The sequence below is a fragment of the Physeter macrocephalus genome, chromosome 7, assembly GCF_002837175.3.
Source record: "Physeter macrocephalus isolate SW-GA chromosome 7, ASM283717v5, whole genome shotgun sequence".
Taxonomy (NCBI): domain Eukaryota; kingdom Metazoa; phylum Chordata; class Mammalia; order Artiodactyla; family Physeteridae; genus Physeter; species Physeter macrocephalus.
In genome coordinates this window covers 56,749,872-56,765,336 of record NC_041220.1, presented here as the reverse complement: position 1 = coordinate 56,765,336, position 15,465 = coordinate 56,749,872, and the positions used below count along the sequence as shown (strand labels likewise).

The window sequence follows — 15,465 nt, the reverse complement described above, 5'->3', positions numbered from 1 at the left end:
TATATATACACACTGGAATGTAAACCACAAAAGGACATGAAATACCTATTTACTTAACACGCTCTCCCTAGGATATTTTGAAATGTAGCAGATGTGCAATAAATACTTACTGAATGAACCGATGATTGAATGTGAGAAAACTATTTAAATAGGATTTATGAAATTTTGCTCCATTAAATGTGTTAAAATAACAACGTTGAAAGATACATTCTTATAATTTTGAAGCACTGTTGTCTATATTTTATTTGAGCTTCAAAAACACTTCTATCATGTTTTACAAATGTGGAAATAGATTTTCACAAGTAATAAAAATATGGGACTTTTTCTTAATATTTATTTATCAAGACTAACAGCAAACTAACATTTTAAAACCCATTTAAATGTGTTGGAATCATATAAGTACCATATAATTTGATAAAGCTAAGAAACTGAGAAATTTTATGTAAGGAAGACATCTGACATCCCAGAGGTGCTTCACAAGTTGGTAGTACTTTGGGGTCATTTCTGTAGTCCAAGGCTTTGGCTTTGACCTTGCCATTACAAATCTAGACAAGGGATACAGTTGTTGCATTTGGAAGCAGTCAGGTTCTCAAGGGACAACCCTCATTCATTCATTAAATAATATTGGTGAGCGCTTGCTATGTACTAGGTATGGGTCTAGGTGCTAAGGACACAGCAAAGTACAAAGTAGACAAAAATTCCAGCCCTCATGAAAACCCATTCTAGTAGGGGAGGTAGACAGTGAAATAATGCAAATAGAAAGTATAGGTCTCCCCCACTTTTTGAAAGTTTGCTTTACACCACTTCGCTTTTGCAAAAAACCTACATTAGTACCTGTTTTCACTAATGGAAAGAAATCCAAAGAGAATTTTCACTTTTCCAAAAAGTGAAAAGCAAAGATAGCATTCAGCATTTGTTTTGCATTGAGCCCTTATAGAGGCAGCACACACCTTATGCAGAGAGAGAGAGGCACTGCCAAGTGCCTTCCTGGGAACTAGATTCAGCATCAAGCTGCCATAGCTTTGAACTGTGTGAGCATCTGTGCTTTATCTTGATTGATTTTGTGCATCTGTTAGCAAGACGTGTCCTAAGGTAATTACTTCTTCATTTTATGCCAATTCAGCTTAGGAAAAGTTTCATAGGAATGTTACATGGTGATTAGATCTGTGGAGGAAAGTATGACAGGGCAAGTTAAACAGGGAGAGAGTGTGTGTAGTGTTTCTTTTATAAAGAGGATACCTAGGGAAATCTTCAATGAGCAGATGAAATTAAACAAAGCAAGAGGGTGAGCTATGAAACTCTGGAGGAAAATTATCCCAGGCAGTGCGAACAGTAAATGCAAAGCTTTGAGGCAGGGTCAACCTGGTGTATTGAGGACTTGCAAGAACATTTCTTATTTATAGTACTTTAATTAATTTTAATGTATAAATTTGAACTTTATTGAAGACCTCTAAATCAGACAGCATAGCATGACCTGAAGAAGTACTTTCCAATTTAGTATATCAAAATGATTCACTTTTTTAGTTGTATCTGGGACTATCGTTTAATTGCTGAGTTTCCAACTGGCAGGTCAGACTTTTCCACATTTGTTGGTATTCTGGGATGCTTGGACCAAAAGTAGTATTTAAGTGACCTATCAACAGAAAGCCCATTCGTTATCATCTGTCTTAGGATTCCTTTATCATCAATATTGAAGTGACCTCTAAGAGTATGGCCTGAATAGTCTAGATATACCCATAATCCTTTGAAGTCTGTTATGTGAGATCTGAAGGAAGTGAAATCATCATTGTTCCAAGTTTTTGTTTTGAGAAAGGATGATGCAAGTCAAATGAGCATCCTGTGAATCAAGAGAACATGCCATCATTTTCTTATTTCTATATCTGAATCACTCAATTCTATCACAAAAAACAATAATTTCATTTGGACATAAAATGTGAAATCAAGTAAGTAAAAGAAAAAATTCCAGGGTTGTACACAATAATCAGTTCACATGAGCTCTTCTTTCTCAATAAGGTTCTGGCTTTGAGATCTTGGCTTTGCTGATGTGTATGGAGTGGCCAAATACCAATACCAGGGAGGCTTCCCTGAGGTTAGGGAGAACATATTTTGAATTATTGAATAATTAAATGAAATGACAACTACATAACTTGTAATGGAGGCTATAACTATCTAGTGGCTACACATACCACTTTTGCCTGGAAGAATGGCTCACTAATGGTAAGGTTCCTTAGACATGGCATGGGATCAAGGTCAGTTAGCATATCAAGAGAAATATTTCATCCTGGACATCTGTACTTCTGTGCTCCAAGTGTAAATCCTATTCCTTCATTCATTTGATGAATATTTGCTGAGCATCTACTTAATAACAGGCACTCTTTTCTGGGCTAAAATATGGCAATGAAAAAAATAGTTTGAAGTCCCTAACCTTCACAAAGCTTATACTCTAGTAGGTTTTGGTTGTTAAATAAATTCTTTCTTTTCAGGTTATCAGCTGAATTCTATAGTGTCTCTCTGACTTGGGCAGTGCTGAATAGATAAATGTTTTCCTGCTTGGTCCCTCTTTTAGAGTTGTTATGAGGGTAATTTATTGTGTTTTGGCTTGGCTAAGTTTTTTACATTCCATTGTTTATGTTATGGCTTTAGCTATGTTGATACACATCTGTCCATGCTTATGTGTTCCTACACTTTCTCAATAAATTACCCATTTATTGACTGCTTTTTTAGGGTATATTCTAAAAATGTCAGCTCTCAAATACTACACTGAAAATACTCTTTTAATGCTGAAAACAGAATTTATAGGCATTGTAAAAAATTTAAAATATAGAGTGTATAAGATATAAAATAAAATCTACTTCCCCATTTCCCCATCTTCTCTCACCAGGTTCTCTGATTAATTTCTCTCTTTAGAAATAGGACCTTTCTTTCTATATCCCTCCTCTGAACACGCACCTCTTTTTTCCCCAAAACAAAAATCCGACATTACATTTTTTCTTTTTCCCAGTTTAATCATTATTTGACTTTTTTTGGAGTATAGGAATTTCCTCCCTTATTAAATATATGTTCATGTCTATATTCACATGTTAACACCTCTTCTCCTCCATTATAAAGATGAAAGAAGGAAGACATAATTCTCAATCCAAAAACTTTATGATTCTCCAGTAATAATTTTATGGGAAGATGATTTTTAAATATATAAAGCTTCTCTAGATCAGATTATTTTAACTAATTTTCCTTACCTCGAGTTTTATTTTTATTATATGTAATTTGTTAAAGTTGAATTTTAAAATTTCTAGTTACTTGTTATAATCAACTTTACGTGGACTGTATATAGTTATCAAATTGCTTCAGTAGATTTCAGAATTGCAAATAACTGTCCAATATCATGAGCTAAATGAAGCTTATGTAGATTCTCAAATAAAGGTCGTAGAAATGTAAGCAGTAAGAACTATTTAGCCATGGCACAGATGTTGTGATCATTACAGGAGTTGTGTCTTTAATTAAATTTGTTCTCTAGTGCCAGTTCAAAAACTTTGTTTTTCACACAAAAACCCAATTATACAGTCAAAAGATGTTATGCTTCCATGAGTTGAAAGTCAAGAAGAAAAATGTTACAAAATTAATGCATGCTTTTTATTCAAATGTTGTTACTGTACTATAATAGAGAAACTTTCTGTTATTGCCAATATTGAAATGTACAGATGACCACAATAAATGGGAGAGAGAGTTAAAGATTCTTTATTCTAAAATTAGGTAACTTAAAGGTATAGAACACTAATGTTTTTTACTAGATGATTAAAATATCTTGAGAAAGTTTATTCTGCAACAATAAAATATGATTGAAACCAAATGGAAATGAAAATTTAAAACCAAGTTTTGAATATATTGACATTTTGTATTTTTCCATCTATTTAGATCTGCTTATGATATAAGGCATGTTATTTTACCATTTGGATTTGTATTTTAGGTAACAGAAATTCTCCTCACTCACATTTGAATAATTTACACTTTCAATTCAAATAGCCTAAGTCTTTTAGAGAGGATCAAATAAATTGAAAAGCAAGTAACATTTCTATGCTTTGATCCAGAATTAATACTATGAAAGGTAAAGTAGCAGAAAAATTATAACATTTATTTAATGTAATGTGAACAAAAAGGCTGAAGATATTGTCCCTAATGCAGTTATCAGTGATGTCTGTCAAACTTATACAACACAGCTCTGTATACAGTTATGTCCCAAAATGTATGAATGAAAACTTAAATTTTTAAATATTAAGCTCAAGTTATTCCTTGGACTGTTTACTAAAGAATGTGGAAATTCCAATTGCTTTTGCAGCAGTGAAATTTATTTTAAAAATATTACAATTCTATAATGTCAAAGTCTTGAGCCTTTTCATTTGCATGGTTTTCATGTGAGTAGATTTTCCAGGAAAGTAAAAGTAAAAATTAAAGAAAAATGAAGAATATTTCAGTGTTTTAAAAAAATTTCTTGACACAAAAATCATTCAGTTATGTTTGTAAACCCAGTTTCGTTAGATTGATACTTTGCCTTTTTTATTCTTTTGAGGATTTTAGGATGGAACGATCTAGGTTCACTTCTTGAGCCAATTTACTAATGTTTCTTTGTGCTCCAATTCATATTCTTGTGTGTGTATGTATGTATTTTATATATATGTGTATATATGTATATATTTGACCAATTCCTCTAAAGCTGGCTAGAAAAGTCCATATAGAAATTAAAGTGAGACGAGTCTGAGAAAAGTACAAGTTGGTAAATCTAACTCTTGAATCTCAAGTGATTCAAAAAGAACACCTGAAGGTGTCTCTATTTCCAGGAATGCTATAATCGCCTCACTCCACCACCCCAATTATTATCTGCTGCCCTGCAATGGACATAAAACTTACCTTTCTTTTAAAATATATTCTTTATATTTGAGGATGGAGAAGGGGATAATTAAAATGAAAACAACTTACTCTAATCCCCTAATGTTGGTAATCATAGCCTAATTCTATCCCTATCATAAAAGGAAATAAGTATACAGATAAAAGACTTGGTATTGCTACTGACTCAATCTCTTCAGTACCTTTTTGTGTGTTGAAAGTGAGATTTCTAAATTTGCAGTTGGGGTGTTTCTTGCTGTGACTGTTACACTCGCCTTCCTGACCAGAGATGCACAGTCCAGAGGCAAGTGATCAAATGATTCAAAACCCTGGGTGTAAGTGCAACGGGAAGCTGGCATCCTCAGCTGGTGGTATTTCTCTAACCCCTGACTTTCCATTCTCTGCTTAAACCACATCCATTTCCCCCTTGAATTTGGGAAAATTTCTGTGTTGCTGGCACTGTTTCTTTTCCCAGCTTTGAAGTCCTTGAGAAGAACAAGGTCCTCAATTGGCTTGCAGAATTTTAGGAAATATTGTTAACCTTCAAATACTTAACTGATGTCATGGGAATGTTAATTGCAATCTCAAACTTGCTTCCAAGGGATTAAATCCCTACCCAGTTTACACAACAGCCACTCATTTAGCTCCCTCCAAACATCACATCAATCTCAAAGACCAGAGGCACCGGCCTGCAAACGCAGCCTGCCTTCTCTACCCTACAACCTTGCCTGTCATCTGGAGATGCATGTCCTCAGTGGGTCTCATTTAAATCTTTCTTTTTTTTCTTTTTGACTTATGCCAAATTATGACATCAGGGTCAGTCTATTAATGCTGGAAAACTTCACAGCTAGTTCAAGTTATTTCTAGACATGTATATCTTCCCCAATTTGTCTTTATCCCTTATATCAAATTACAGAAGGGCACCACGTACATGACCCAAAGAAACAGTTTATCCATGAATGTCCCTATCTGTAGATATTGAAATACAGCATATGAGAGAACAAGGGCAAGTATTTATATATTAGAATAAAGAAAGAGGTTCAGGCTGTGGCTGTGTTTTAGGCATTAGAAGTCCGTCTAGCTCTGTTGCTTTGGTTGGTACTTACTGTATTGCACTTCAAGCTTGTTTGGTTGTCCCTTGTTTTAAATGTACTTGTCTTTTATTGTTGCTACTACCACTTTTAGAGCTCACCAGGCATCCATGTATGTAATGGAAGAAGATACTTTGGCAAAAACTTCTACAAAATTCACTCAAATCCATGTTCTTCTCGTTGCTTCTCTTTGGGGACATAGGTACATAATATTTCCCAATCTCATTTACTGTCAGGTGTGGCCATGTGACTGGCTTCTAGCTAGAAGTCTGAGTAGTAGAGATGTGTGCATTTCCAGATCAAGCCTTTGTGAAGGTAATGTGCCTTCTCTTCACTCTCTTTCCCCTTCGCTGGCTAAATGCAAATGATGAGAGGCCCCTAGGGGATTTCAGAACAAACCAGAAGGAGGCTGGATCCCTGAACCACTTATTGAAAAGAATCCAATGTTTTCCAGGAACACTTCTTTGGATTGTTAATGTGAGCAAAAATTAAACTTCCATCATGACTGAGTCACTGTATATTTTGGAGACTATTCATCACAGCAGTTAGCTTCCTATAATAGAGATCAACTTGGACAATTTTATTAATTGGGCATTCTCATTAATACTGAAATAAAAGAGTAAAACCACTAAAGTTGTGAATGTAATATGTATATTGTTGCAACCATAAAAAAAAAAGCTGTGGATAGATGATTTCTGAATTGATTTAAATGCTAAAGAAATAAACTCCTAGTGCCAAGTAGAGTTACTAAGCAAGTATTTTTTTAATTTGGTAAAAGTCTCAGCTCTCTCCAGGCCCTACTTTCTAATCTAATCCTGAATATTGCACTTTAAAACTATAACAATCCCTGGAGGTCTATTCTTGACTTGGCCCATCTGTCCCTGAAAGTCTGTTTTTGATTTCTGGGGCTTCTGTGAGTGAGGAAGGCACTTTTCTACTGACTGCATAAAGGACTTTGTAGGTTTCAGCCCATCTTGTATGATGCTTCCTTTACTGCTCTTTAATATGTCTTTGCCTTTGGTCTCACAAATATCCTGTGCACAGTTAACTTTCCTCTGCTCTGAGTAATTTATTTTTGCTAGTTGTATTCAATAACCAGTTCCAAGGATGATTCCCATTTTGGCTGAGCTAACATTTTTACTAGGAGCTCTCATTGAGTGATCTAGAACATGGCTTCTGTAGGCATCATGTGGTCTGTATGAAGTTTGTTCACTTTATTTTCATAGACTCTTCCAGACTGTGTCAGATAGCTTCTTACTGCTTTAAAGCTAGGACTCCCATTTTCTATCTGAGTGGTGGTGCCATTCTTACATCTTCCACAAAGTGGACACAGTCAACATAACTGAGCTCAGTTAATGAGAGATTTTTCAGTTACTGGTTCATCCACTTCTCTAATTTCTATTCAATATTGAATCATATTGCAAGTGTCAGAGAGGAACGGCCAGAAATAGACACCTAGACTGAAATTTAGGCAACTTGGGTTCGATTCAGACCCAGTGACTACCAATTAATAATATTCTAAAATATTCCTGATATTTTATCTCTGCTAAAAATTAGTAATAAAAATACTTCTTACTGCAAGTTAAGAACGAACTTGGGTTGCTTCATGAACATGGAAGCAGTTAACAAATGTTATACAAAGAAATTATATAAGTGTAGGTATAATGTTTTAAAGTTCCTCAAATATCATTAGAGTATATACTGTTTTGAACACATGATGATATGTAAGAAATTCAGAAAATGTAAAGTTCAGTCTCTCATCTTTTATGTTGTGGAGTCTTTTTCTCTTTGCATGATCAAATAATTGCTCTGGCTTTTCTTTTTCACATATATTCTAAATAAAGACATAAAATAAAGGACATTGAGTGGATGAGGAATATTGTGATGAATCCTGGGGGCCCAGTGAATTTCAGCAGCAGAAAAGCAATCCCTGAGGTCTGCTGGCCTCAGACACATCTGTTTGCCTGTTTCATAGCCTCTTGGTATACAGAATATTGTTTTGGAGGGATAATTTTGTGGTTGAGCATCAAGGCCTCCTGTCTCAGGATATGAGCTGAGACATTTTAGGAGATGACTACTACAACCAAGAGAATAGGCCGATGCTATTAACTCAGTCCAGCAGGAGCCATGAATAAATTACATACCATGAAAGCTTTTTGTGAACTGAATTTTCCAAAGACCCTTCTTCACTTTATGCTCCATTTCTTTTAGCTGCCTCTTTTTCTTTTACTTTTTCCCTGCCTTAGAAATACTGAGGGTTTTTGCCTATGATGCATTTGATTAAAAAAAATATATAACACATGGGCTCTTTAGATGAGGCAAAAATGAGATATTCTGTTTTCCACAAATAGTAATTTAATTATTACACTATTCTATGTTGTAATATATCACATAGGTTTAATATTGTACATCAATTATCTAACCTGGGCCCATCGCGTAGTTCTTAACACATAGAAAGCATTTACTATGTAATTTTGAATAAATGAATGATGTAATATACAGTATTAGTTCAGAATTATTGCTTGCATTTTTTCTACACACATCCAAAAACGATAAAGGAAATTTCCATGTCCTTTAAAATTTTTTCAGGCCAAAGACCTATGCTTCAGATAATCTAGATACTTTTATAAAGATATTCATTGAAAAATATGTCCATTCCCTGGAGGACAGAATAGGTTTTCTTATAGCAGCTTTAGTGCACCTCCAATAATTAATTAAAAATTGACCTGCTTATTTGAGGCAGATAAATATTTGCCTAAAACCTTAATCTTAAATATAATGAAGGAGATTCATTAAGAAAGTTAAAGGGTAGCTATTTTGGTGGTCTAACAGCCTTCTGTCTGCAGAATAGACTTTTAAAGAAAGTATTTGTCATTCAGAAGATGATTCTTCTATGTGACTTTTTGGAAACAATTTCTAAGATTGTTTCATTTTCTGAATTTTATCATAGAGATGGTACCTTGGATTTCCTTTGTGGAAGATTTCTTTAATACCATATCTTAGCTCTAGACTATTAGAATGAAATATTTGAGTGACTTAACAACAGAAATTTATTTCTCACAGTTCTGGAGGCTGGGAAGTCCCAGATCAAGGTGCCAGCTGATTCAGTTCCTGATGAGGGCCCTTTACCTGTTTTGCAGACAGCTACCCTCTTGCTGTATCTTTGCATGGAGCCGGGCGGGGGTGGGGGAAGAGGGAGAGAGGAAAATAAGGTGGCTCTTTTTATAAGGGCACTAATCCCATCATGGGGCTCCACCCTCATGACCTCATTTAAGCCTAATTATCTCCCATAGACCCTACCTCCTAATATTATACCATCACATTGGGTATTAGGGCTTTAACATATGATTTGGGAGGACAAAAACATTCAGTCTATAGCATATCACCAGGGAACCTGTGCTATCACTTTACTGAAGGAGAAATGGCTACATCATGGTTAATAGTAAGTGCTCAGATACAACAAAGCAAGTTTCAGGAGAGCTTCTAAGAGTTGTTCCTTGAGAAACTTGACCAAGATTATCTAGTGTTTTACAATAAAGACTCAGGCGCAATGGAAACACATCTCAAATTTTACATTGTAAAGTCAGCACACAATGATATTAGTGTAATTATCAGTGATGGTCCTTGAATTAAGTAAATAAAGTGGAAAAATTAATAACATTGATTCTTTTACCATACTTTTATTACCTTCCATTTATGCCTAATGATGCTGGTTTTCCATTTAAGGTATTAATTTAGCCATTCCTTTTGAAAGCTGAACTTATTTTAAGTCATTTGATTTAAAACATATTAAATACATTCTTAGCTATGACAAAACTCTAAAGTTGGTATATTAGAAAATAAAGTAGAGGAATACTGGGTTATCATAATTTTAAAGTGTTCCTTCTATAAACACCCATACCAATTTATTTTGTGACCGTTTGCAACACTCAGCAATTCTTATGACAATAGCTCTTATTTATTCAAATTTCATTTGTTGTACTTTGAGCTAATTTCATCTTTGTTTTCCATCATGGTTACCACTACTCCCTATTACACATACTCATCCGTGGTACCTACTATTGGAATTATGGAAAATTATATAAAACCAACTCTACACCTGGTTGGGTTGGTAAGACACATCTGCAAGAGAAGGTAATTACCATGAATTGCCTTTTACCCAGTTGCAGAATACTAGGAAGATGATAAATCTTAGTGTCCACATGCAATATGTACATTTGATTGTCTTTAGCAGTTACCTAAAATTTACGAAGGGATAATCACCAAATGCATATAATCTTCTAAATATGTTTCTTTTGGCCTGAAATTCTAACCTTTAAAATAATTTATAAAAAGCATATCATTTTATGTAAGTTAAAGTCTTACAAGAAATAGTAATTAATTATAACAGTGGTTCATATTGGTCTCTCTAAGAGGGAAAGATGGTGGTTCAGATACAGAAAGTAAGAGAAAAGAGAGTGAATGTTGAAACAGGAAGTGGCAAGCTTGAAGGAGAAAAGCACACTTGGCCTTCTTTTAAATTTTGTATGTCGGTGGCATCATTTTCTTCCAAATTGTCTCTTTCCCTGGAGGTATTTTCAAGTTTCTTAAAAGATGGTTTGAAGAAACTTATCTTAATTTAAATTAAAAAAAGAATGTCACATATATCTTTGAGAAAGAGAGAAGGCTTTACCAGATCAAATATAGGATGTCAAGTTGTTTCAATATACAAGTTGATAATGAAAGGTTTTTAACATTGTATACTAGCAGAAAATAATCTTTAGCCATAGATTTCCATAATAATACATTTATTTTTATTGGTGAACTAGATATCAATTCTTGATGGTATCCTACTGGCTTAAAAAAAAGAAGAGATTTTATATCCCGGGGTAAATATTATTGAATATTTTTTCTTATGCCTCATTTTCAAACAGCTATATTTGTAAAATGTATAGGTGTTAAGAAAAATACCTAGCCTAATGATGGTCTACTGCTATATAACCACTACCCACAATAACAAATAGTTCTGCCTCATTGTGACCAAAAGCCACATTTAACTTAATACAAGCAGAAGAGGATTATTCCCCAGTTCCTCCTCATACCCAGACACTCCTCTGCTTGACTAGGTTGTGTTATTTTCTTTAAAGGAGAAGTTCATGCCAGTTTGTTAGTTCAAGTTCACAATAATTAACTGGGCAACATTGGAGTGGATACTGTGCCTAAGTGGGAGATCACATCATCTGATTGCTCACTTCTACTGCATGTGAGCTAAAGTGGCCAAGTGGGTCAAGAAAACCAGTAAGAGTCTTTCTCTTTTGCTTCCTTCCCCTTTGCGTGTGAATAAGCAATTATGTGGGACTGGGGACTGTAGTGTAGTGTTGAGTACGTAGCGATGAAGGTGTCATGATGGTAATGATGATAATGATCATTATTATAACTAATATTTGAGTGCTTACTATTTATCATCCATTATTTGAAGCATTTAACACGTTCATTACAACTCTAGTATGAAGTGGATATGATTATTATTCCCATTTCACAGATGAGAAAAATGAGGCACAGAGAAGTTAAGTGACTTATTCCAAAAGTTGGCATTGCTGAGATTGAACCTAGCCATCTTGCTTCTTTATTTTTTACTTCATTCCTCTGTTCATCTACTAGGAATGAGCCAAGATCTCAAGATTTGGGAGAGGAGATGTGAAAATGATGGAGAGAGTAGATCCCAAGACTAAAACATGTGTTTGGACTCAGCTTTTAACAGAGTGCTAAAATAAGGGTATCGGGTGGTATTAGATTCTCATCTTGCTGCTGTTCCTTGCATATAATTCTTTGAGAAAGCTTGTGGGTAGAATTTAGGTGTGCAATAATTTAATTGACAAGAGCAATAATTGGTCATTTCTTCCTTTAAGGTCAACTAACTTCACCCAATAGCCATCATTATTTCTAACTTAAATAATATTAATTGCAGCTTTATAGCATGCAACTAGTTTAAATTGACCTTTTTATTGCTTCCATTTATTAAAAGCAACACAAGCAAAATTTACCTTCTTTTCCACAATCTTCAAATATTTGAAACGTCAGTGTGGTGGAGTGACCAAAGCAGAGTGACTGCTTGATCCATACTTTCCCAGTTCTTTGACACTATAAAACAGTAAAGGGGACAGAAAAGTCATCGTGTTAAGGTCCGTGTCCCTTTCAGCCTAAGCCTAAGATGTGCTCATTTCAGGGCAGATAATGAGGATGCTGTAAGGAAACTATTTTCATAGAGGAACATTTCAGAAGATAATTCTACCTTAAAAGAATTAGATATGCTTGGTCATATCCCACATTTTTAGAGTTCAGAATTGAGTCTGCTCACATGATGATGTTTATTTATCAGATGTGTTCCTTGATCAGCCACTAGGATCTTATTTATATAATCTGGGGAGCAGGGAGAAGAGTTGGGAAGGTAAGTGAGAAATCAACCAGGAGATGTAGAAACTGATGGAGATGTTTTGCCTGAAGAGTTCTTAACATTTAGAGACTCAAATCAGTGTTTCCTAGATATTCTTAAAGGAAACATGCCTTTCTTTTCTTTCCTGTTGAACATACCACCTGGGTTTGGAACGCTAACATTGGATAGAGTTTAACATTAGTTTGTTATTGGCAGTGTTCTAGAGTGTGTAGCTACAGTGCTACTCAGCAGAAGTAGCACTGAAAGTACTTGGAAAAAAGGAGGCTCTGCTTAAGTAGGTATGAAGTGTCTTCATGTAGCTTTGGAGACAGTTGAGGCCTCAGAAACAGTACAAAAAAGGGCCAGGGTAGAAGAAATAATTCTTGGATGCCCTGTGGTTGCTAATTGACATGGTCATGATATCCAGGAAATACCCTGCAGGATGACTGGAGTGATTTTGGAAGGGAATGTTGTGCTTAAACGTGGAAATCCTGCAATAGCAGGTGGGCAGTGAAGGAGCAGAGCCAGAAAATATTTTTTTTCTAAATTTGACACTTTTTCAAACGCTGGTCTTTCTTGGCTACATAACAAAGGGTTGCATGTGCCTGGAAATCATTTCTAAACTCTCGTTGAATTATATGAGCTTCCCTTTGCTAGTTAGTAAATAAGAGAAATATTAATAACAGGTATTGCATATTTAATTAAGGAATCATTTATGAGCACACTGTATACAGTACTGTGCTAAGTCGGTGCCTCTGGCAATTGAAGGATCCAGTGCTTTTAAGGGGAAAATGGTAGGCAAACATGAAAGTTTTACATAATGTGCCGCAATTTATTGTTTAGGAATATATGTCCTAAATGTTTTTCTAGAGAAGGAAAAAGTAAAAGTGGTTTGGGATGTGTTATAGAAGGGTGGCATTAGGGACAGAGTGCTTGATAAAGAATTTAAAAGATAAGTACGGTTTGGATCAGAAGAGAAAAAAACACTAGCCCAGGTGAATTTAAGCTTCACACACTTTACAGGCTAAGCTCCACAAAGACAATTTTTTTTCCTTCGGCACTATATGCTCAGAACCCAGGACAGAGCCTGGCACATAACAGACATATTCAATAAATGTTCACTAAATGAATGAATGCTGAATTGTTAAAACACTTTAAAACTATTGTATTCCTTTTGTGATGACATTTGAGATGATCTAATTAAAGAGAAGTTTTCCTCCTTGGACTTAAACTTGGCAGTGAATGTGGCTAAGGTTGACCAGTTTCTGTCTCATATCAATTAAACCTTTCATGGGTTTTTTACTCGAAATGCAGTCATTAATGAGCAGCTGCCCAGGGCAATGATAATAATGATGATAATACATTGCCCTTACACTGTCTCCCTTATCCATGGGAACCTAAGTGCTTTACCAACAATAATTAACATAGCTCTTATGGGAGGTAGGAAAGTATAATTAACGCCATTTACAGATGAAAATGGAAATAGAGAGATATTAAGCGACCATCTCAGAGAGATGTAGTAAGTCAGCCATTTATTTACAAAATGTCAGCCTTCACATCTTATTAAGGCTTGAGAACAGTGAATGACCAATATCTATTAACTGTTCAAACCATAAGTTAGTTTGTCTCTCTTTTAGAGATGTTAATAAAATGACAGAAATGAAGGTAAATTTTGAAATTCATCAGTCAATGCACTCCTTGAGACCTAATTTGAATTCTTGTTCAACCTGATGGGTGCTAATAGGTTAAGGAAGGTATGCATCTCTTGAAAGTCTTTTACATAAGTTCCCTTGGCTCATATAAATTTAGGAGTGTAATAATTATTCAATTCTCAAGTCAAAATGATTGTTTTATCACATGTTTTGTTCCCTGTTCTCAAAACTCTTTTGCTTTTTTCTCCTCATTTATAAAAATGGCCCCACCCCAGACACTAAGATCAACATGGATTCTGTCAAGTGATCTGAAGAATAATTGAGATATAGTGATTCACCATCAAGATAAGCTTATTTTGTGTTTGATTTGATCTTGTTTTCTCCTCATAGTGATGAAAACTCTCCATTGATGTGTGTGTGTGTGTGTGCGTGTGTGTGTGTGTGTGTGTGTGTGTGTGTGTGTGTGTGTTTCAGGAGCACCAAGTATTTGTTTCCCTCTTCTTTTGTTAATAGTGTACTTGCATCAGGATATCTCTGACACAGTGACAGAAAACTACCCCCAAATGGATATAAGCAAAAACGTTTATTGGCTCTGTTAATTAATTCAGTGGTAGAACTGGCTTCAAGTTTGGTCTCCTTGAGCTCAAAAAGTGTCACCAAGATCTAGTTTTTTCTCTCCTCTTGTTCAAGTCTCATCGGTGTATTGGCTTTACATGTGGTGGCAAGATGACAGCTACTCCCATTACAAATTTTCAGGTTCAAGTTCAGTGGAGGAGAGTATTGCCAACATCCTCAAAGCCTCAGAAGAATTTCCATTGTACCATACTGGCTCTGACTGGGTGACCTGTTCATCCCGACCAACCCCTCTTGTCCAAGGCATGCTATACGGTGCATTAGGTTGGAAAAATTAGAGCCCATCCTTGATGAGGGGTTGGAGTAAACCGTCACTCAAACCATACCTCTGGTTGTAACATTACAATACTTACCTTTCTCCTAACCTTTAGGGACTTGATCCTTCACCCAGTGCAACTCTATGATTTGTCATATAGCTGTCAATCACAGTACTCCACAGTAGTAGTGCCTCCATCCCTCCACCCACAGAGGGTTGATCATAGTGCTTATCCTCCCATCTAAAGTGATAGGCCCGGGGCTTCCCTGGTGGTGCAGTGGTTGAGAGTCCGCCTGCCAATGCAAGGGACGCGGGTTCGTGCCCCGGTCTGGGAGGATCCCACATGCCGCGGAGCGACTAGGCCCGTGAGCCATGGCTGCTGAGCCTGTGCGTCCGGAGCCTGTGCTCCGCAACGGGAGAGGCCACAACCGTGAGAGGCCCACGTACCGCAATAAATAAATAAATAAAGTGATAGGACCAATGAGTGACCAATGCCAGTTAAATCAATGTCTATCCCTGAGAGTTAATCTCTTATAAGAGGCA

General features: G+C 35.7%; 1 pseudogene; it reads right to left on the bottom strand.

Annotated features, from left to right (window-relative positions):
• Window positions 1-1,450: 1,450 nt before the first annotated feature.
• Window positions 1,451-14,913, bottom strand: LOC112067070 (peroxiredoxin-4-like; annotated as a pseudogene).
• Between the last annotated feature and the right edge of the window lie 552 nt (window positions 14,914-15,465).